This window comes from Harpia harpyja, chromosome 8, assembly GCF_026419915.1.
Source record: "Harpia harpyja isolate bHarHar1 chromosome 8, bHarHar1 primary haplotype, whole genome shotgun sequence".
Taxonomy (NCBI): domain Eukaryota; kingdom Metazoa; phylum Chordata; class Aves; order Accipitriformes; family Accipitridae; genus Harpia; species Harpia harpyja.
The window spans coordinates 45227587-45248957 of NC_068947.1; the positions used below are offsets into that span (position 1 = coordinate 45227587).

Below are 21371 nucleotides of genomic sequence, written 5' to 3' on the forward strand. Positions count from 1 at the left end.
CGAAGCCTTCCACGGGGAGGAGAGACTCGCGTGAAGAAAGCTAAAGCGCTGCTTCGTCTCCCCCCAGTAATCAGTGTATCTTCTGACTGACTTTCAGCTGGAGCCGGGGCCACTGTTCCTCTTCTTCCCCCTCCCCCGGGCCGGCGGTTCAGCCGAGAGCCGGAGCCTTCCCCCGCCCCGACAGCCCGGGGGGGTGGGAAACCCGTAAAGCGGGGGCAGCAAACCCCCCCCGCCGCTGCTGCATAAGCCTTTCCCAGCCCGCCCCGCCAGCACCTCCTCAGCCTCCGGGAGTTAACAGCTCATTAACGAACTGATTGTCACCTGGGGGGGTAGGGGGAAGCCAAGCAAGCTGAAAGCCACAGCAGTTATTTCAGGTGCGGGATTCTTCCTTCCCGAGTACCTTACTCCCTTCCAGCCAACCCCCATGAAAGCCATTAGGGAAGGAACTACCCCCCTGAAGAGCTGCTGCCAGGGGCAAAATGAAGCCCCCCCTTGTATGACCAACCCGGGAGAGAGGCATGGGGCTCCTGGAAAATCTCTCTACACTACAGCCCCCAACTGCATGGGACAGAGCATTGCTATTTGAAGAGAAAGTTAATAAATAATTCTGGCAGTCATAAAGGGGGTGCAAAAAAATGACTTTGTCTGGAATCATGTGCTGCATCAATGTACTTTGCCCAGAGCAGCGTATCATGCTAGAAGAAATCTAAGGGGTTGGTAATAATTTAATTGTCCTCTCCTGCTTCAAACGTTATGATCCTGACCACTTCTAATCTGAAGCTTTTCTAAGTGGTGCTTCAGGGAGGTTGCAGTATGTTTTTAGCATTGTATCAGAACAAAATGCTTCCTTTATTGGAAGAGCAGCTCCAGGTTTGTTTGGTGGCTATCACGGGGACTGACCAGAGGTGGAGTCTGTTCTCAGCAGCAGTACACACAATAAAAATAACAGACTAAAAGCAGGGAAATCTTGTCTATTCTTAAGGGACTATCCCACTCTGTAGCCTGCTGAGATGGCTTTCAATGTGTTCTGGGCTGGGAACCAAAGTTCAGTCCTCTGTAATTTGTCTTGCCTTGAGCTGAAAATACCTTTGTACTTTTGTCCCTTCTCACACGAGGTTCCTCAGGTTTTTACCCTTCACGTCCTGGCCTTTACAAAACCAAGCTGCTTCAAAGTATATAGCTATATTATCTGCCTTCTAAAATTAGTTTATTTGGCTCTGCTATATCTTTTTCCTGTTAGCTCTCATCTCTTCTGTCCTTGCCATTCAATTCACCTAAGTATTATAAGCACAGGACCAATTAAAAAAAAAATCATTAAGGTTGCACAATGAAAGAGTCAGAAGTTAGGAAATACCAGAAGATGGGTTGTATGACTTCACTTCGGTCCACTTGCTCATACATTTCATGACAGTCTTAAATTATGTAGTCCGGTATTATTTTGTTCTGGCCTTGCTTTATTTTGCAAGGCCTTGCCTTTGTTTAGGATAGACTCACTCTTGGGATGTGCCAGATTTATGCAGAACACGATGCTGGGACTATTCACCGTAGAACAACATAGGAAACCTTGAGGAAATGGATGCTATTCCTGCCTCTGTTCCAGACAGGATGCATGTGCTGCATCTTTTGTGCATGAGTTCATGGGTGTGAGCTAATTCCACACTAGCTAACCTGGGTATTGGTAACAGTCTAGCATGGATCTCTGGGCAGGCTGAAAAACATAGGGGTGAAGAACATGAACGTGCTGTTAGCAGGACTGAGTTGCTGGCTCAGAGAGGCCAACTCAAGTTACCAACGCACCTCTGAAGCTAGTTAGACATGCGATGTTTCTATGGTGATACTATGTGATGGATTAGAAGAAGTTGTTTGACTTCACAGCTGGCTGTAAGTTATGTGCTTGTCAATTTTCTTGAATCTTGCAAAAGGCATCTAACTCTAGGAAGAGCTAAGCATTCACATTTGCAGCCAAAGTCCACAGGAAATGTAGCACTGTGAACAGAGGACCTGTTGCTCACAGTTTTATTCCTTTGCATTAAAGGCAGTCTGTGTAATAAATACAAGGAATTATATCTCAGATACCTGAATACACCTCTATCTGGAATAAACTACAAAACCCCAAATTCTAACTACATTGGTCAAATAATATAATAATCTAATCTGTAATAATGTAATTTCACTTCAGTTTCTTCTGGCAACTGTATGTCAAACTAAATTCAAGGCTTCAAATGGCAATTCGAACAATTAATATAGTGCAAAAAAAGTTTAGTTCCTAGCTGTTTTCAAAATGATCTGTATAAGCAAGAACTTAATAACTAATCTGCAACACCAATGAATTTATTTGGCAGAAAGCATAAGGAACCACTTCTCTGGGATATATTCTATTGCACACAAATAGTATCAGCAATGATTTGACAACAATGAGTAGACTTCAAAATGCTTTGGAAAAGAATGACTAGCAAGACGTCAAATGAATGCTCCTGCAAGCAAAAACAATGCATGTGACCAAAAAGTCAACAGATTTTTTCTATTTCAGTTCAAAAATCAATCCTCCTGACAAACCTCTCCCCAAACCAAACATAAAAGCCACAGAACACAAATTCTTTAAATGCAAAGCAATAACTAAAATAAATCCAAATAAAATTGAGTCTTATTTAAGTTCTAGGAGAAACTGTACCTCTGAGTCACTACTAAACTAAGAAAATGTTGCAGCCAGACTCTACCCCAGCTTGCAAAACCAGAGAAAAACAAAGATAAAAATTACAGGAAATGGAAGGAAAAAAATATTGAACATGGGGGAAGAAAAACTGGAGAACATGGAATAAACAGAATGGAAAGCTGAAGTTGCAGCATCATGAAAGTGATTTCCTCCCTGACAATCCAATAAGCAAGATGACGAATCAGGGTCTGTGTACGCAATGCACCATGCAGTCTATCATACACTTCTGGTCCTACAAGTCAAATGCAACAGAACTATCCCCCTTTATTAATTACTTTAGGAGATGAATGCATTTATAGAAATACAGACTGTCATAACATCCCTTCTCCACTCATTTTCTAGCTTTACTACCTACCACCATAATCTGATTCTAATCTTCTTTATGTCACACCATGAGAACAGCCCCAAGTCCCATACATGCCCAAATCTTTGCTACTGAGCTCCAAAACCTGCCTCAGCACAACTCTGTTTCATAGAGTTTCTCTCAGTCCCCTTGCCCCAGATATGCTAGAGGACTGCTCCCCACTGCACTGACCACTCAAGCTGTAGTAAGCACCAGTCCTCACGTAGCTTGTTTAGTCACCGATTTGTGGTTGCATATTTCTTCCAGAGACTCTTTGCCAGGAAACAACTTGCTAAAGCCTGTCCCAGGAGCTTTAAAAAGATCTGGTTAGTTGCTGTAGGACATCTCATCAGAACCCACAGCATTTGTCAGGAGTTCACAGCATGCAACCCCCACCTAGTTTGACGTCACTTTTCCAAGACCTGGTCAACCGAAGAACTACATTAGCTTGTGATTGCTCTCATGGTCCCTAGGGACTACTTTTTCTGGGAAGTTCAGAGTGCTTTCTCCTGCCCTGGGCTGTGCAGTGCTCCTGTACTCCATCTGGGAGAGAGGACACAAGCAAACAAAACATACGACAGCAAGAAACGTCATGGAGGTAACCCGGGTAGGCTGAGACAGCCTCCCTGCTAACCAATTCAATCTGAAGTGGTGAGCACATTAGGAAGCGCTACTTGCCAACCAAAGTGAAGCCCTCAGGGCATGTATCTATACATAAGAGCATCTGCAAACCCATAAAACTATTATCCAATAGGCACTAAACATCCTTGTGCTTCACTAGGCATATGCAGAGGAAGAAATAGGTCAAAACACACCCACTTGAAGAGCATTGTGAGCAAAACAGCAGGAAGGAGAAGGGGAAAGGGTCTGCAAAATTATGGAAAATGTGTCCTGAGCAGCTAGTGGTTTTCACCAGCTCAAGAGCAACATTAAACTGCAGGTTCCTCCCCTCCACTTGTTGCCTTGTTTCCATTAAACTACACTGTCATGTGGAACTCAAAATAAGTTTCCCACTTGTCCCCTCCATCCTTCCAATGCATGCCAGTATACTGGCATGACTCCACCTCTACATGTGTCCAAGGGTAATCCAAACCGAAGCTTCACAGCACTGAAAGCAGCCCTTCCCTCAGGTAAAGGGGACAAGAACTGATGCTTCCTCCCCTGGCAGGAGACAAACCTCTCAAGATCCAGTTCTCCCACCCATCAGTCACAGCCCCGGTGCCAAATGCAGACAGGCTCTGAGGTCAGAGAAAGCAAGAAGTCCTTGAACCGGTGGCTCTGGGTCCCTACCCACTCAGCCTCGTGTGCTCAGATGACTGACATAAGATGCTTTTGGAAGATGAAATACCTGTCATTTTATGACAGGTCTGTCATTTCTACAGTACCATGCCAGGACTCACTGCTCCTTGTCTCCTTTCCAAGGAGAGGTCAGCATCTGAGATGCCTTTGCCATTTTCAGCACAGCTTAATGCCCAGTTTCTTTCTCTGTGCCTTTTATGAAAAAGGCCTCCCTGCTTTTTTTCCCCTCTGGCTTCCCATTGCATAGGCTATCATTCTGGTCTCCAGAACCTTGAGTTTCTGTCCTGTGTCCTGCTGGCTTCGCCTGTACAGCCAAGTCATTATTACAAGCACTAAGGCAGCTACTGCAGCTCTCGGATGTATAACCTTTCAACTTCAAACTTTCAGCCCACTTCTTTGGCCAGTGTTAACTGACCTGGATTACTTTACTGGTTTGCAGCAGCCAAAGGTCTGGAAACAGGTGCACAGTTTTTCCTCCAAGTACTCTTCAGATTGGGTCTGTGCTTGAAAATATGATGTAGCAAGACAGGACACAAAACAGGGCTATAAAAGTGATACAAATAGCTATGATTAGACTCCAAGGAGGAGGAGGGTGAGAAGGCTGGGTGAGCCTGACCATAAGTCAGGAATGGCATGACAGAAGCTGCTAGAAGCCTTGTCATATGTGAACAGCAGGCTAATTTCAATGAGAGACAGACACGGGCTGAGAAGGAGAAGAGCGCTTTGCATGTTTCTTACATTTAAGAGTTCAAGCTGCACTCAAGTCTTGGATGTAGGTACAACAGCTGGGAAAATTTTAAATGCATTTATTCCCATGACTGACTTACCCGCTTACAAATTCTGCCAGGTAATGACCGTTGCTGTGGGCCAAATGGTCACTTGCAACAGATCGGAAGAATCCAGTAGGCACCCACACAAAATAGGACTGGCAGCATGGGACAGGGAATCCGTCCTTCACAGCACTGCAGGCTGAACAGAGCAGCCCTATGGCAGAAAAAGCTGGCTTGGTCTCCATAACTCAGAAGAGCAATAGCTCATGGAACAGACTTTCTTTTCCTGCTCTGCTCCTGTTCCAAATGTGAGCCAGACCTGGCCCATGTGAATATGATCAATAGGCCAATATCCAAGACATTTGCAATCTTAGTACAATACTCCTTTTGTTTCAGTGTTTAGCCATTTAATCCAGACAAGTGGAAAGCATCAAGTGATCTTTGCAATTTATTAAAAAATAAGCCGTCTGTCATTTAACTCATCATCATTTCATTAATCATAAAACTCCCATTGTATGTGAACAGGAAGCTCCACTTCCAGCAGCCCAGACCACCTGCTCATAGCCTTTGTGTTTTGGGGGGTCATTGTTTTTGATTTGGACACCTCATTGAAACCTGGACTTTCTTGTCTGCAGCTAAAATATAATGGTGCAAGAAGAGGTCTGTCACTGAACTGTTATTACAAAAACACTACTGGGAATTGTGCCATGGTCAACTTTAACTTCCCAGATACTATTTGGGAAACAAATGCTTCTAATAATAAACTTGGGCCCAGCTAGCCATGTATACGATAGCTGCCAGATTTCTTCTCAGTAGTCACCGAGACAAAAAGAGACAACCCCAAATTAGTAAGTAATGAAGACAAGCAAAAAAAAAGCTGGTCATAGAAAACAGCATTGGGCTGAGTACTCAGCAACTGTTTCCATTTACATTGAACAGAATAACAAACAGAAGCAAGTTGGTAATTAATTTTTTCAACTTCAGAAGGGCAAACTGTCAAATTAAGGAAACTGATTAGTGAATTTACCTGAAGAGCTGAAAGACTTGAATGTGGAGGGAGATTGGAATATATCTAGATCAAAGGTATAAAAACTATCCTACGTATATATTCCAAGCAAGAGAAAAATCTTCTTGGGAAGCACTTTAGGCCTGAATAAGTGAAAAAAACCACTATAGAGAGGTTCTTAGGAGTCACAAATAGCAAACAATCCTGATCAGCAAAGATAGCTGTGGTGCAGAGATAAAGATGCATAGGATTAAGGCCAGATTTGTCAAAAGTCAAATGAGCTAGGACATGCAAAATATGACTGAAGTAAACAACAAATAAATCTTCAGCCATTCACAGAAAAAGAGAACATGCCTTAGGTAAGATAATATTTCTCTACTAGAAGTAGGGAAGCACCGATGCAAGTGTACAAAACTCTGGTGTTTCCTCCAGAACACAGTATATGATTTGGGCTCTCACACTTGAGAAGAAAACAGTTCTGGAGAAGATGCAGAAAAGGGTTACATGGAGAATGGACAGCCTGTCTTGTGAGAGCAGCTAAACAATGCTGGCACAAGAACAAAGCGGTACAAACTGGCTGCAAATGTAACGAATTCCTTGCCATAGCAGAAACGTGGAAACTTGTTGGAGCCCTTGCTCTGTTTTCTGCCTCTCTGCAGCACATTATCCTTTGGCTCTCTAGCCTTTTCCTACAAGCCTCAAGTTTATTGTAAAGCATTGGAAATGACCCTTGGCACAACATAAATTGGTGGGGTATGAAAGAAATGTTTTATGGATGTTTTTGAACAAGAAACTTGCCATGCAAAGTTGCATGGCCATGCCTCAGACCTTCCAAATCCCTGCGTACTATGGCTCTTCTGGTGCAAAATCTCTCCTCCTGCTCTTCACATCCACTCCTATAAAGAACTCCACCCCATTAACATCACCTTCAGGTCTGGCAGCCATCACCTCTGATCTTGCTAGAGGAAACATCCCCTCTTTCTTGGGAACACACTTGTACCCAACTTTTTTGGGGAACTCCCTCTCCTAAAAGGCACAGGCATACCTCTAGCCTTTTCCCACTTTGTGGAATGAAGCATACTTAAGCCTGCCAGCCAGGAATCAGAGCCTGGGGCTCATTTCCTTTTTTGCACCTATGAAAACCAAGACAGGTGCCCTTCTGGGTACTTAAAATGCTCACATGCCTGTTACATGTAGTTGCCTATGGTAGTGGGAAGACTGAATCGGATGATACCAGTGGTCTTTTCAGTCCTGGTGAGCACTCGTTAACAGTGAGACTGGAAATTACAGGAAATCATAAGGATAATCATAAGTGAAGTTTGGGTGATCCCCCTTGCAGCACAAGGCAGGGCAAGAAGCCCTGCTCATTTCCTGCTGATTGGCATAAATAAGTCTGACGCAGGTACCTGCACTCTTGGCGGATGGGACTCAGTATGCCTCTCCTCCTGTCTTTGCCTCCATGGTAGTTTTGTCCATGCTCTGGATCTGTGTTATAAGCAGGAAAATGACAGTGATCCACTTAAAATTAATGACAACAAAAATTTACAGTAGTACAGTATATAATAAAAAGGTGACATCCTCAATCCAGACTCTCAGTGGTGCTTAGCCAAATTGTGCCATACAAATAATTCAAACAAGCCTTTAGCTCAGCAGAGGAGTCTTACCTGTTCAGTCAGCTCCCACTGGGTAAAGGCTAAAAGCACTGGCAGCAGCTTTTAGGCAGCTCAGACAGTCCCTTCCCCCTGCGCTGACCTTGGCACAGGCTTGAACTACATTACCAACTATATGCTACTGCAGGCATATTTAACCTTGATCCTTAACTAAATGCGGGCTCTTCTGGCAGTAGAAGTGAATCCAGAACACTTGGAACTGGATTCCAATCTCCATGGAGCTACTGGTTTGGAAACACAACAATGGGATCAGAGACAGCTGTTTTGTCATTAACAGTCATCTCCTTCAACTAATGGAGAGGTGCAGCAAGCAGCTCTCCTCCCCTGCAGCTGGCTCTGCAGGGAGCACAGGGTCAAGTTACATCTTTAGTGCCTATTTTAGGAGCTATCTTGGAAGCAGCCTCACCAGCATACATTTAGTATGACTCCTGCACAACGATGCCACTGAGGTTTCACAGCCTTGTTACAGAAATCCTAATTTGCCACTTGGTTTTCTTTAGCTGGAAGTGAGATTTAGAAAGCAGATAATTTATTTGCCTCAACATACTATTTAAGTGTACAGGTAAGTGGGTGAAAACTCATCAATGTGAGATTCTTCCCACATAATGGGCATCATTTGAAGCCCTATGGTCTTTCACCTCTCTCCTTCTTCCCTTAAAAGCATGGAAGCGCGAAGTCAGAATACCTACAAACACACAAAAAAGATTTTTTTTTAACTGGCCAGTGTTCGTAGTGACCTAGCTGAGAAGAGGCTGCAAACTTGCACCTTCTCTTACAGAAGTATGACCAGAATTAAGTAACTTTCAGTTATGTTACCCTCTCCCTGGCACAGCTGATGCTTGCATCCTTACTTGTGCTTTTGAGCTGATCGTTTAACTTGGTATGGCCATGTGGAAGTGTCTGTTACCTCCAGCAAACACAAGTGAAGCCCAGCTGTCACTGCAACACAAACAGTGAACCAGATGTTGCCCTTCAGTTATTCTTACATAAATCTAGATTTCATGTTACTGAAACAACTTCTATTTAAATCAATACAGCTAAGAGCAGAATCCACCTCATTGCCTATTTTAAACATTTTCTTTTTTTTTTTTTTTCTCCCAAGGATTCTCTTTTTTTTTTCTTCTTCTTTTCTGTTTTAGTAATTGGGAAGCTTAGTTTTCCAAAAGTCCTTTTAACTTTCTTGTGAATATAACTGAACCAGAGCTGGTTCTTGCCCTGCAGGCATATAGGAAGAAGGAAAAGCTAATTACAGAATTAAATTACCTGGGACAAACAGCCTCACTTTGCCAGTTTAGCCAGCTATGCCATAAACTAGAGCAATTTGGGTAACACAGTACCTGGGATAGTCAGAAGTCTCTATTCAAATCAACTCTAATGTACATATGTAACAGTTTTTTTCAAAATAATTCTACTTAAATAAATAGCTCTGTTAAGGATTTCCCAGTACAGTGCTTGGTAGGAGCTGCTAGGAAGTTGCCTGGTATCCCCACAGCAACCAAAGACAATCTTGATGGACTGTTGCCTGTTTTGCTTAACCATATAGTCAGAGCTGAATTGAGAAACTAGAGGATGCTTTATGAAGTGAACAGCTACCTTTAGGTGACAGAAAGGTTGATCTAAAAATCAACAGTAAAGTCCACATCCTGCAGGTGGATATGTTCTTGTAACTCTGATGTTACAGCATCATGAACATGTGGAACAAACATGACAATTACCCCAGTGCTACTGTGCCACTGTTGCTGACAAGCAATCACAGTGATTTACAATGGAGAACAAGAGAGAAAGAATGATAGAGAAATTTGAGAGGAGACTCTGAAACATTGATACTGCAAGTCAAAAGGTCCACTTTGTTGGAAAGAAGGATCCTGTGACCTTTCCAGAAGAGGCAAATAGCATGGGATGCTAACAGTAGCAGTGGTTACATGCCCTTCATCTCTTAACAGAAGCAGAGGTGGTCTTTGCAGAAGTCACATCAAGGACTAAAGAAGTATTTTCAGAAAGAAGAGGACTCGTAAGACTTTACCTTTTCCAGACGGAGCTCCTTTGCCTTTATTCTTTCCAGCGTTTCCGGTTTTCTACTCTAAACTGAGGCTGTTCTTCCAAAAGGGATTCATCCGCTGCTGTGTCTGCTTGTGAAGAGACAGTGTTTCAGCATGTGTGGTAGGTAACACAGCCTGCTTTCTGAACAGGTTTTCTTCCATCTAAAATGCCCGCAAAGTGAGTGAGTACTAAAACCTTCATACCAACTTAACTATCACTTGTCACTAGAGCTTACCCGATATTTTTAGAATGCTCTCTTAAAATTTATCAGTGTCTTTCAGTGCTAAGAAGCTTCCGCAAAATAAATGCAACTGAATGCTGTAGTGTGCCACTCTCCGAGTGGAAACTGCTTTCTAAGCACAAAAAAGGTGATTTGTTTCCCCTCTTTAAAACACATGCCCAGTTGTGTCTTGAACCAAGACACCAGACTGCTGCCACATAAATGATGACATATATCTTGATTTTTCAGGTCTTTCACACATGGAAGGAAAGAAAAAGAGTGACTTAAAAATAAACAAAAAAAACTGTTAAAAAGGGTTTTTTTGACATTGCACAGGTTTAGTTAATTTTTTCAACAAATATTACCTCGTTTTTGACAATAACTTCTACCTGTGTCCGAAATGTCTGAAAAAAGAGTTTGAGCCAACCCTGCAGTTCAGTTCAGACACATGATGATCCAGATCTGTCTTTGATTGCTGGGATCTATAGGTCCTGTGGACAACTGTCAGCTGACTCTGAAAGCATTTCAGAGTTTAGGAGTAAGAAGATCAGGGCAAGCTGTAGCCATAGAACTGAGGAAGGGGATCAGGTTTGTTTTAAGCCAGTGCAGATCTGATGTTACTGTGGGACACCAAGAGGCAGAAATTCTGTGAGAAGACTTCTATTAGCGGCATCTGACTCTGCAGCCGGTCACTACTGATGACATTCCCTGGGATGTTCAGCCATTGGTATGCAGACTGCTTGCTTTTCCTCATCTACAGTTACGTTGTTAGAGAACTTTTAAGGAGTACATTGTAAATCAAAGACAAGAGGCACTTTTCCCTTGGGATCCTGCTTGAACTCTTGCTGGTTTACTTATTGAGCTCCTCAGAAGTTCCACAGACAGACTGGGGAGTGCTTCTGGTGTCTTGGCCCGCAGATAGCTTACTAAGCAGATTTTTTTTTTTTTTTTTAAAGTCAGGAATATCAGGAGCCCTACAGATCCTGGCAGCCCTCTCAGGAAGGAGTGTCCAGGATTTTCAGATTCTTTGACCCAATAGTCTAGAAATTAGAGAATCACAGATGCTCCCCTCCCTCTCCCACTATGTGAGCTGGAAGGGAACAAACAAGCCCTATGGCAAACCCAGGGGCTTTTGAAATTGGAAGCCTGCACTGTCTTAATCTTCCTCAGTCCTAATTTGTTGAAATTAGCAAGCCAACATTTTTCAGATTGGTGTTCTGTGGAGAGCTTAGCAAATATCTTTCATTGCAGTTTGGAATGAAGACAGAATTGCTGATTTTCAGAGTAATCTGCAATGTGAATTTACTGTTCTCTCTTCCTGCCTCTGGTTTGGGAAGTGTCAGAATTGTGTCTTTGGAAAGACAGACAGGCAAATACAGGTCTGAACAAGAGGTAATTAATAATTGTCTGCAGATATTACAGTGGCTAGTTTGAAGAGGAAAAGCCTCTGACAGATTAAAAAATATGCAATTCCAAAAATGGTTCTAACCTTTGCCATGAGAACATAAGAGATTTAAAGGAAAAACTGATATTAAAACTACAGCGATAAATTATATGTGGAGATTTGCTAAAGTATATATAGTATGACCACTGTTACGCCTTACTACTTTAGCACTTTTTTAGGGATCAGTTTTACTGAACATGTTGAAGATGCAATGTTTGGCTGTTGAGTTGATTAAACTGAGCAAAACCAGTTTTCCCTAAACAACAGGAATAAAAAACAAACATACCTTTGACTAGGAAATAATTTCTTAAACTCAAATACCATAAACTGGAATTCAAGAGAGAGCCTGAATCAGATTATTTTATCTACCAGCATCTTTAAGATGAAGTGTATCCACAGTCCTCAGAGGCAATAAAGAGACAGCCAAGCTGATTTAAATACTGGGCAAACAAACAGAATGCATATCTGACCATCCTGATGTTTATCTGTGGTCTAAAACAATTCTACTCCCACGCATGTGTTTAAGTTCTATACTATAAACTTTAAAGAACTTTTTTTTCATCAAAGCAAAAAAATTAATGATGAAGGATGCTCCACTTTGGAGTAAGTAAGCATTCATTTGATTAGTGTATTTGATAGTTAAGCCTGCTGAAAAGGAACAGAAAATGCAATTGCCAATGTAAAAAGAGAAATAATCAATTATTGGTATCCAGTCCATGGACCTTGCTTTATCAACTAGGGGGGAAAAAGAAATTCTGATTGTTATTAGTTCTTACTTTCAGCTAAAGAAGCTACTTTTTTTGGCAAAATTGGTACAGGTTCTTTGCAGCTTTCACCTGTGCAGGATGACAATTACTAATACTTGGGCTGATGGGTGCGCTTTATCAACTATGGGGAAAAAAGGGTCCATGATATACCAGTGTTAAAAAAACCCCAAACAACAACAAAAAAACAACCAAAAAACCCAACAAAAATTATTCATACTTACAATACAAATTTTCTGCTGTTTGTTTATATGCCTAGAGGCTCAGTTGTGTCTAATGGTTTATCTTGCTACATGTTTTATCTCTGAACACAATATGGTCAATTGTCAGTATCAAATCTGCCAATAATTTATTTTGTAAAAAGCAAAAGACCCAAACCTAATTATTAGAAATAATAGCACATTTGTAGACTAATGAAGTATGTTTGATAAGTTTATCTGTTTGTCCTATTCTTCAGTTGCCTACACACAAATCTTGATATTGTAAATTTGCTCATTTGTAATTACTGCTGTAAGTTTTCCTACAAAATTACAGGTGGATTTGCAGCATCTTGGTTTAAAATTCATTTTAGTTGGCTCATATGAATGTAATCACTAAAAAACAAACAACAAAACCCCCAAAAACCAAGGCAGGCAAGCTCAGTATTTAGTTAAGAGTTTTGTTCAAAAATAGACCTCAACTGTTTATAGTATTGTAACAGTTGCAGGGATAGGTCACTTGTGATAACATGAGAAACATTTTGTGGTGTGCAAACAGGCATGGGTACATGTTGGGGTGGGAAAGTGACAAGTAGCGAGAGGGAGCTCACCAGTGAAACTTTGAATCGGGAAAGGGCATGACTCAGATTTTCAAGAACTGCCAAACAATTGCAGAAATGTGTTCCTGGGGTGACCTAATAAGCTTTTGTCACCCTCAAAGTCCCTTTCACTCCCCAGGAAGGAAATAACTGGAATACATTGTTAATGTAAGTAGCTACAAAACCAGTCAAGTTTTCATTGCTTGAATTAATAAGTGTAAAGTTGCACTAATGATTCCTACAAATGAAAATGCCTTCAGGAAACAAGAGCAGTCTGGTCTGTGCCACTTGACCCAGCTGGCTTCTAGTACCAATGGTGAAAGTACAAAAAGTTTTGAACACCATCTCCATAACACTAGCAGCTTTTAGTGTGCTTCTTATCAGGTGGCCCCACACACCCATCCTCAGGAAAGGAAGAACTGCAATGAACTGAAAAAAAAGTTTGTTTCTCTAATGCAGGCTTGGTGCACTGGCTAGCCAGCACAGCCTCACAACCCAGGTATTTCTGTTTGCACTTGGATCTCCCAGTAACATCCACAGCAGATGACCTATCAACACCACTGAATGGCCAAAGTTTAAAGACACTAACTGAGGCAAAACTGACATTAAATCTGAAACTCAAGTTAATAGTCCTGGGTATTAACATTCTCCCCCTGCCCATGGAGCAGAAGCTCTGAAGGTTTCTATGCAGTAAGTGGCCACCTTTAAAAAAGTTACAGCCACCCTGAAAAGCCTTAAGCTCTTCCTGATCTGTCTTATCTACTGGATCATGCTTCAGCTCTCTGTAATAAAAACCACAAGACACAATCATGGGACACAGTCAACTACACACAGTTAAGGAACCACACACATACACCCACTCCTCCCTCCATTATGGCCATTTTGGGTTTTAAATCAGATCTCTTGATTAAGGTATAGCTGGTGTGACACAAATTTCTTAGCAGTTGAAGATAAAGCCAACAGAGAAGTCTAGTAAAGATATTCTAGGCCAGCATTTCCACAAATGAAGAGCTATACTCACTATGGCACCAATTGGTTCCAATCTGTAATGTCTGTATTTACTCATACATGAACTGCGACATACCTCTTATGTTGGGTGACTATTTTCCATGTGGATGTCCTTTCAGTAGTCCTGTTCTCTTTCATATCCTCTTGCCAAGCTCCCTCCTTTCTGTTCTGCTCTAAAGCATGTCCATTCCCGTAATTTAGTTTTTCTCCTTGGGTATCTTATCCTTCAGTATCCTCTTTTTTTTTCCCTCCCTATGAAAAGAACAACACATGTACAAAAGGCTTCTCTCCCTCCTCAGTCCTCCTTTCACCACCCATGTCCCTGATTTCCATCCAGTTCTCCAGCCACTTGGAAAGAGAATTCCCTGATCCCAGGATCCGCCCTCCCCAAAAAAGCCCCTCGAAAAGCCAGCCCCGTGTGGTGCTATACCCACTGCTCTCTGTTCTTAGCCTCGTGCATCAGTTTGTCCAAAGTCTTTTGGCTCCAATCTTGGTAAATCTTTGAAGAAAAACAAAAACTTTCAACAAAACTCTTCTACTACTATCAGTTGCATTTTTTAAAGATCTATTTTACTTGAACTTTGCTATTCCTGTTTATGTGGTACTGAATCCACAACACACTTATGCTTTGTCTCTACTTAGGCTAAAAAGAGATAGCATTACTGGTGTGATGGCTACACCTCTTGTAATGACAGTCAGTGGCAGACCTACAGTATAACATTTTCAGCAACTGTGGCTCCAGCTCTGGCTATTTTTAAAAACAGGTTAACTGAACTGCTTTTAAACTAGCCACGAGTTTTAGAAATTTTTCTTTTTAGATCAGTCCTTCATGTGGATGACCTCCCTGTTCCTGCAACAATTGTCAGCACTTTATGCAATACAACTGTGCTATATATAACTAAATATTATCCTGGAAGATGGTATTTATGCCTCCATCAAGAGGTACCACTACTGTAGCACCAGGGCAGCCACAACAGTGTTCATACTAGTGATCAGTGTTCATAAAAGATTTCTTGCACAGAATCTACTAAAGGACAAGTTTTCCACTTGACTTACAGGCACACATGAAACTGAAAATACCTCCACAGCTAAAAGCTGCTCCTTCAGCTTCAGTCAACAAATTGTGGAACTTAACCACTTTCTTCTGGTAGTCTCATCAATGTAGTTGGAAATGAGTATGCAGTTTTTCATAAATAGCTCCAACATCTTCCTTGACTTCCAAGAACCCTTGATAATGACCCAACCTGTCATCATAGTCAGGAACAATGCCAGCAGATGCTTTCATGCATGTAACAATCTCTGAAAGTCAAATAAGAAATATAAAAGAGGATACAAAAGAGAAAATTACCCCGAAGAGTTCTGAAAATGCTTTTGTTGTATGGCATAGAACCTATGAGCCTGATCTAAACCACTGAAAGCCTCATGAAATTACAAGTGGACTAAGCCTTAGGCTTTACAAAGTGGAATAAAATAAGAAGATACAAAGGTACAAAGTAGAAACCCTTTAATACATCTTTAAAGAATATTTCATCTGGGCTGAAAGATGGGAAAATAGATGACAACGAAGCCTTTGACATTAAATCACAAATAGCAATTACACCCAATGTTCCTGTGATGACCTCAATGAACATGCCTTGTAAGAAAATGAAAGTATCAATCTTGCACTATGATTTTACCTCAGTGTAGCTGGCACTTGAGGTAGGGTGCCTACATTAGCATTCATGTTAAAATCAGGAAGGCGCTTTTCTGACAGTCTCCCAATAGCTCCCATGTTGAGCACTTGGGTTCATGTCACAGAACAGCCTCCGAGCACATGGACTGGATTTCTTTTGGACAAAACAAAATTGGAAGATGTGCTTGTTAAACTCATCTTGGGTGCTTCAGCTGCTAAAGGGCGGTCAGTCCATCGGACCTGACTAGAGTCAGTCCGAACTGACCACCTTAAAAAAGCACTGGCTCTTCAGCACTGTCTGGTTCTACAAATCAATTTCTATTACGCTGTGCTACTCACTAATGTAGACACAGCCATAGTCACCTTGAGGTAAGATAAACCCATATATGCACAACTATGCAAGTACTGCCTTCACAACTTCCTCTTAGTGAAGAAGACAAGGCCTCATCACTAAAAAGTGTTTGGAGTTCTTCCAGTCTTTTATTAATTAATGCTTCAGGAACTGGCAATTCATTTAACTCCCTTTTACCTGATTTTCACTGAAACAGTATTTGAAAATTTGCAACCAGCAAGGCTTGTACAGACTAGCACTTCTGTGAGTCAGTGAGTAGAAAACTTGGGGTGCTGTAGCCCTCTGTAAACACTTCTTGCTGGAAGAAAAAAGCAGCATATTGCTGTACCATGCTCTTGGTTTTCTTACCAGATAAAATTTCCTATTGATTTCACAAGCATCTCTTTCCTCTGCTTTGTAGGCTTTGTTTTAAAACTGTGGGGGCAAATACCCTTTTTTAAGTTAATGTGCAAATAGAGGGCAGCACGAAAATAAGTTTTTTTGAGAAGTTTGAGAAGTGTGGTTATGTATCACATAAGAAAATCTTCTAGAGCTATATCTTTCTTAGTTGTTTGTTGGTTTTTTTAAACTATTATTATTTTGCTGTTATATTTCTCATTGTTGCTTACAAAGCTTTATTAAGGTTAGCATTCATGGCAATTTTCCACAAGCTCCCTTCCAGTTACAGGTGTTATTCCTGCAGTGTCCTGTAATATCACTCAGAACATTTCCAGTCAATGAAACATAAGTACCCATAAGTCATTTTATCCATACAATATTCCCAAAGATACTTCACCATTATGAAATATTTCATGATAACATTAGACATTCCACAGTAGACATCAAGTAAGTCAGGAAGATTTCCAGCTCCTGAATCAGTGGCCCAAACCCATCTCCTCTAACTATAACATTTGAAGTCTTATAAAAAGTACCAAACACAGCATTGCTCCTGCAAAAAATGGAAAACTTCCCTTTAGGCAGCAAACTGTTCCCAAAGGCAATGACTGAGAAGATCTGCCTTTGCACAATTGTTCCAATCCATTATTGGTTTTGCTGGCACTCTTTCGAGTTTGATCAATGTAACTTTCCTCATGGCCTGAATGGGAAAGGATGAATTCTTCATGACAGATGCTCGTTTCTTCACCTTCAGAATCTCAGCAATGACCCTCATGCTCTATGGAAGAGGACAGCTAGCCAAGATTTAGGCCCACCCACTTACTTGACTCTGACTTGGTTACACTGATTTAGTTAAAGTAGCTACCTACGTAGACTGACAATCTGAAATTGAATTAACAACAGATAATAGACTGAATCAGCTTCAGCTGTTTCTGACTTAGGAAAGAGCCCACAAAAAGTACCTGCACTGATCAAATTAAATTGATTGAGTCAAACTGATGCAACTATCTTGCTCATCTTCCACTCGGTTTTTCAATCCTACATTATTTAAGAGGGAACCTGACATAGGATTTTTCCTGGAAAATGCAGATAGAACAATTCTCTTCATCTACTCAGAAGACTTTTCTAATTAGAGTGCATGTGGTGATCATCTGAAAAAGATCATGACCAGGTAGAATGAACAGAGACAGAAGGCATAAAACTGTTATACTTAAAGCCTAACCCTGCTTGGGAAAGCCTGCTTTTGTGTGATTTCATTAATTGGGGTTATGCACTTGCTGCACTATGTCAGCCAGACTGCTGGTTAAAATATTTAATGATGTTTCCTTCAGATCTAGGCACTCTTCAGTCTGTCTGGGTCAATAAAAACTGAATAATGGCAGAGCTAGAAGAAGGACAACTAGGTGAGTTCAACATGTCTGGGTTAAAGTAGTTTTCTACTTGAGACCTCACAGTATTATAATAAACAGACATGCAACAAAAATAAATGTATGGTTCTACACAGTTTCTCTATCATACCATACTGTTTCACATATTTCCATATATTATGCTATGATCATATATATGCAGTACATACCAACATAGTAGGGTTAGTGTATGCTAGTGAGAAAACTGATCTGGTATGAGAGTAGAAAGAAGAGAGTGAACTGAGGTGAGCTGGAGGAAAAAGACAGTGATAGCAAGAGATACAGGAAAGGAAGAAAAAGATGATAAAAAGGAGGAAAATGTACATGAACTGAAGATGTAGTAGAAGAATAAGACTGAATTAAGAGAATAAAACAGTAAGATACTCCAGAATTTCTCTGATAATAATGCTTGCTCCCTGAATGGCTAGAAAAATAACAAACACATCACTCAAATGATTACTAGGGCCAGAACTGTCAGTCCAATTTGCACACCTAAGCAACTCACTTTTCACTTGTGAAAAATTTACCTGTGATACAGGCTGTTTTCTGCTGGCATTAGAAAGAATATGGCTACCTGTTGCTTACTCTTCCCATTGCAGGAGACAGATTATGCCACATGGGCTCATGTCCTGCTTTCAGCTGGGATAGTTAATTGTCTTCCTAGTAGCTGGTACAGTGCTATATTTTGAGTTCAGTATGAGAAGAATGTTGATAACACACTGATGTTTTCAGTTGTTGCTAAGTAATGTTTAGTCTAAAGTCAAGGATTTTTCAGCTTCTCATGCCCAGCCAGCAAGAAGGCCGGAGGGGCACAAGAAGTTGGCACAGGACACAGCCAGAACAGCTGACCCAAAGTGGCCAAAGGGGTATTCCATACCATGTGATGTCACATCTAGTACATAAACTGGGGGGAGTGGGGGTGGGGGATCGCCGCTCGGGGACTAACTGGGCATCGATCGGTGGGTGGTGAGCAATTGCACTGTGCATCATTTGTATATTCCAATCCTTTTATTATTACTGTTGTCATTTTATTAGTGTTACCATTATCATTATTAGTTTCTTCTTTTCTGTTCTATTAAACCGTTCTTATCTCAACCCATGAGTTTTACTTCTTTTCTCCCCCATCCCACTGGGCAGGGGGGGGAGTGAGCGAGCGGCTGCGTGGTACTTAGTTGCTGGCTGGGGTTAGACCACGACAGCTCAGCAGTCAGTAAGGTCCCTATGTCACTTCAGATGGCTTATGTGATCTAGCATGATGCATCAATGAATGGTCCAAGATTAGGATATGTCTAGAAGTGTATACATCCTCAGGCTTAGACCTGAATTCTGCTTGCCAAAAGGGAGAACTGAGCCCTAAGTATCTGAAAACTTGCAGACACAGCCACAGACTAGTTGTGAAATAGTGACACAGGCTCAAGAATAAAACAGCCTCCTCTCTCTCTCCCTCACACACGTTTTTTCCTAACTTATACAAACACGTAGGCACAAATAAACTGTGAAAAGTGGCCAGAAGATCTTGCATTCTAATCCCTGGTTTGCTGGGGGCTCTGATGTGTCCTCAAGAAAGTTATGTCACCCTGATTTCAAGTCTCCCCATCCATAAAACCGCAGCCTTCTCTATCTTCTTAGCTGCTTGTAATTACTATTTCTTTCCTTTTGTCCATAAGGAATTAAAGCAATTTAGACTCTTTAACATACCCTTCAAAAAAAAAACCCCAAACCCCCACACCCAAACCCCAAAACCAAGGGGATCTTAACTCAGGTTAAGACAGCAATCAGGCCAGTGTAACTTGGGCTGACTGCAGTAGTTAAAGTTTATAGACAAGACCATAGTTGAACAAAAGAGGCTTATCCCAAGTTCTACCTGGAATTGCTCTGTCTTCACTGTTATTTTAGCTGAGTGCCAGCATGCCACTTTCTGGTGTATAAATGTATCTTATATCTTTTGGGCAATGATAAGAAGCAATAGATCATGTAGGCACACAAATTTCACTTCAGTAAGGAGAAATAAGTTAAGGTATATTAGTCTAATTAATCTAATATTGCCTGATTTGGTTTAACCTGCATACTGGGGAATGGAAATAAAGTATAGATACAGTCATGCTACTCCTTTTATCCTTCCAGTGTCATGAGAGTGCCTAAATCATGGCTGGTATTTTGCAAGCCCTGCTTTGACACACATGTAGCCCCCCAAAGAAATGTGGGCATTCATTAAGGAAGCATTCATTCACACACAAGCATGCTGCTCTAAGAAGTGTTTTACCCCCACATGCTGCAAATGTGATCTCCCTATGGCCATAAAGAAGATTCACTATCATTCCTCGAGAATACAGCAACAAGAAGGTCTATTCATACTCTTAGGAAGAAGTACTAGAAATACCATCTTTCCCTGGTGCTGAAAAGCAATTTAAAAGGACAATAATGCTACTTCACGTTGCTAAATAATGTAGTGGTGTTTCTTTCTGAAGGCTAGCTTATGCAATCACATGACTACACGTGACCTTCAACTCCCTTGACAAAAGTAGTCTTTCATCAGCCTGGTTAAAGATCTAAAGCTGAAAAGTCTGGACCCCTGGGCAAGATGGCAAATAGAGAAGAACCCCAAGTTATTATGTATTTTAAACAGATCTTGTGACTTTGAGTCATCTTCGAACGGATGGCTTGGCCAACGTTGCATCTCCTAATCTTTCCTTATGCTTTGCTGATAATCTCAGTGCCCAGGCAAAAATTCTACTTAACAGGCAATATCATTTTAAGAGAATTGTCTGGAAAAGATTGTACCTTCCAGCATGTTTGCATAGGAGTAGGAGGCCTCATTTCCAATTGCACACTGCAGAGCTGGAAATGCCATTTGAGCAAACGGAACATCAGGCACTGCATCAAGTATCTTTTTTCCATCTCATTGTTTTTATTTTACTTTGCAGGGAACTGCTGTGTATAGAACAGAATAACTACTGCAACAGATGGCCTGCTGCTCAAATAATGAAGGGTGAGGTCTAAAGACTCTGGATTTCTACATTCAACTCTGCAAGCTTTGAAACATGGCTCTGATGAGATCAAAAGCAGCCAAACTATATCCCTTAGTTATGACTACTATTAATATCTAGTGTATTGCGTAGCTCGTAAGACACTCAGATCCAGACCCCTGTAATATTACACACCGCATAAATGCAGAACAGTAAGACTGGCTGAGCCCCCAGAGTGTTTACTACCTAATGACTCATACAGTCATTTTTGGATACTTGGCTTGAAACACATTATACTAGTTCTCAGAAGTCCCAAGGGGAAGTAGCTCTCAGCAGTAAGAGCCAGGGCTGCAGGTCCTCAGCATCCTTCAAGACAAGGCTCAAGAAGTGAACAAATTCTAAGACCCTGTGCCCAGCATTTCTGGTTGGCAATGGTTTTTTAAAGGCATATTGTCTACCAACAGGAAACTAAGCTGTTTTAATAGGGCCCAGCACATAGCAAATCTCCCAGATATTGAAGCACACAG

At 41.3% G+C, this 21371-nt stretch overlaps 1 protein-coding gene and 2 long non-coding RNA genes across 5 annotated transcripts in view; 1 reads left to right on the forward strand and 2 right to left on the reverse strand.

The window, feature by feature from the left end:
• Window positions 1-108, reverse strand: part of ST3GAL6 (ST3 beta-galactoside alpha-2,3-sialyltransferase 6) — a 42251-nt gene extending 42143 nt beyond the window's left edge. The window contains exon 1 of the mRNA XM_052794221.1: window positions 1-108. The gene's annotated coding sequence lies outside the window, so the exon portion shown is untranslated.
• LOC128144866 (uncharacterized) overlaps window positions 103-21371 on the forward strand; it is a 24643-nt gene continuing 3374 nt past the window's right edge. Inside the window, exons 1-3 of one of the 3 annotated variants that reach the window (XR_008236237.1) lie at window positions 103-713; window positions 9745-11453; window positions 15132-15215. This is a non-coding gene — a long non-coding RNA (uncharacterized LOC128144866). Of the gene's footprint in view, window positions 714-9744; window positions 12391-15131; window positions 15216-20802; window positions 20868-21371 lie in introns of those variants that run through there. The other 2 variants (XR_008236238.1, XR_008236236.1) reach the window with 2 other exon arrangements.
• The window catches only part of LOC128144864 (uncharacterized), a 23025-nt gene continuing 14262 nt past the window's right edge, over window positions 12609-21371 (reverse strand). The window contains exons 5-6 of the long non-coding RNA XR_008236234.1: window positions 14504-16395; window positions 12609-14325 (exon numbers count right to left, since the gene is read on the reverse strand). This is a non-coding gene — a long non-coding RNA (uncharacterized LOC128144864). The remainder of the gene's footprint in view (window positions 14326-14503; window positions 16396-21371) is intronic.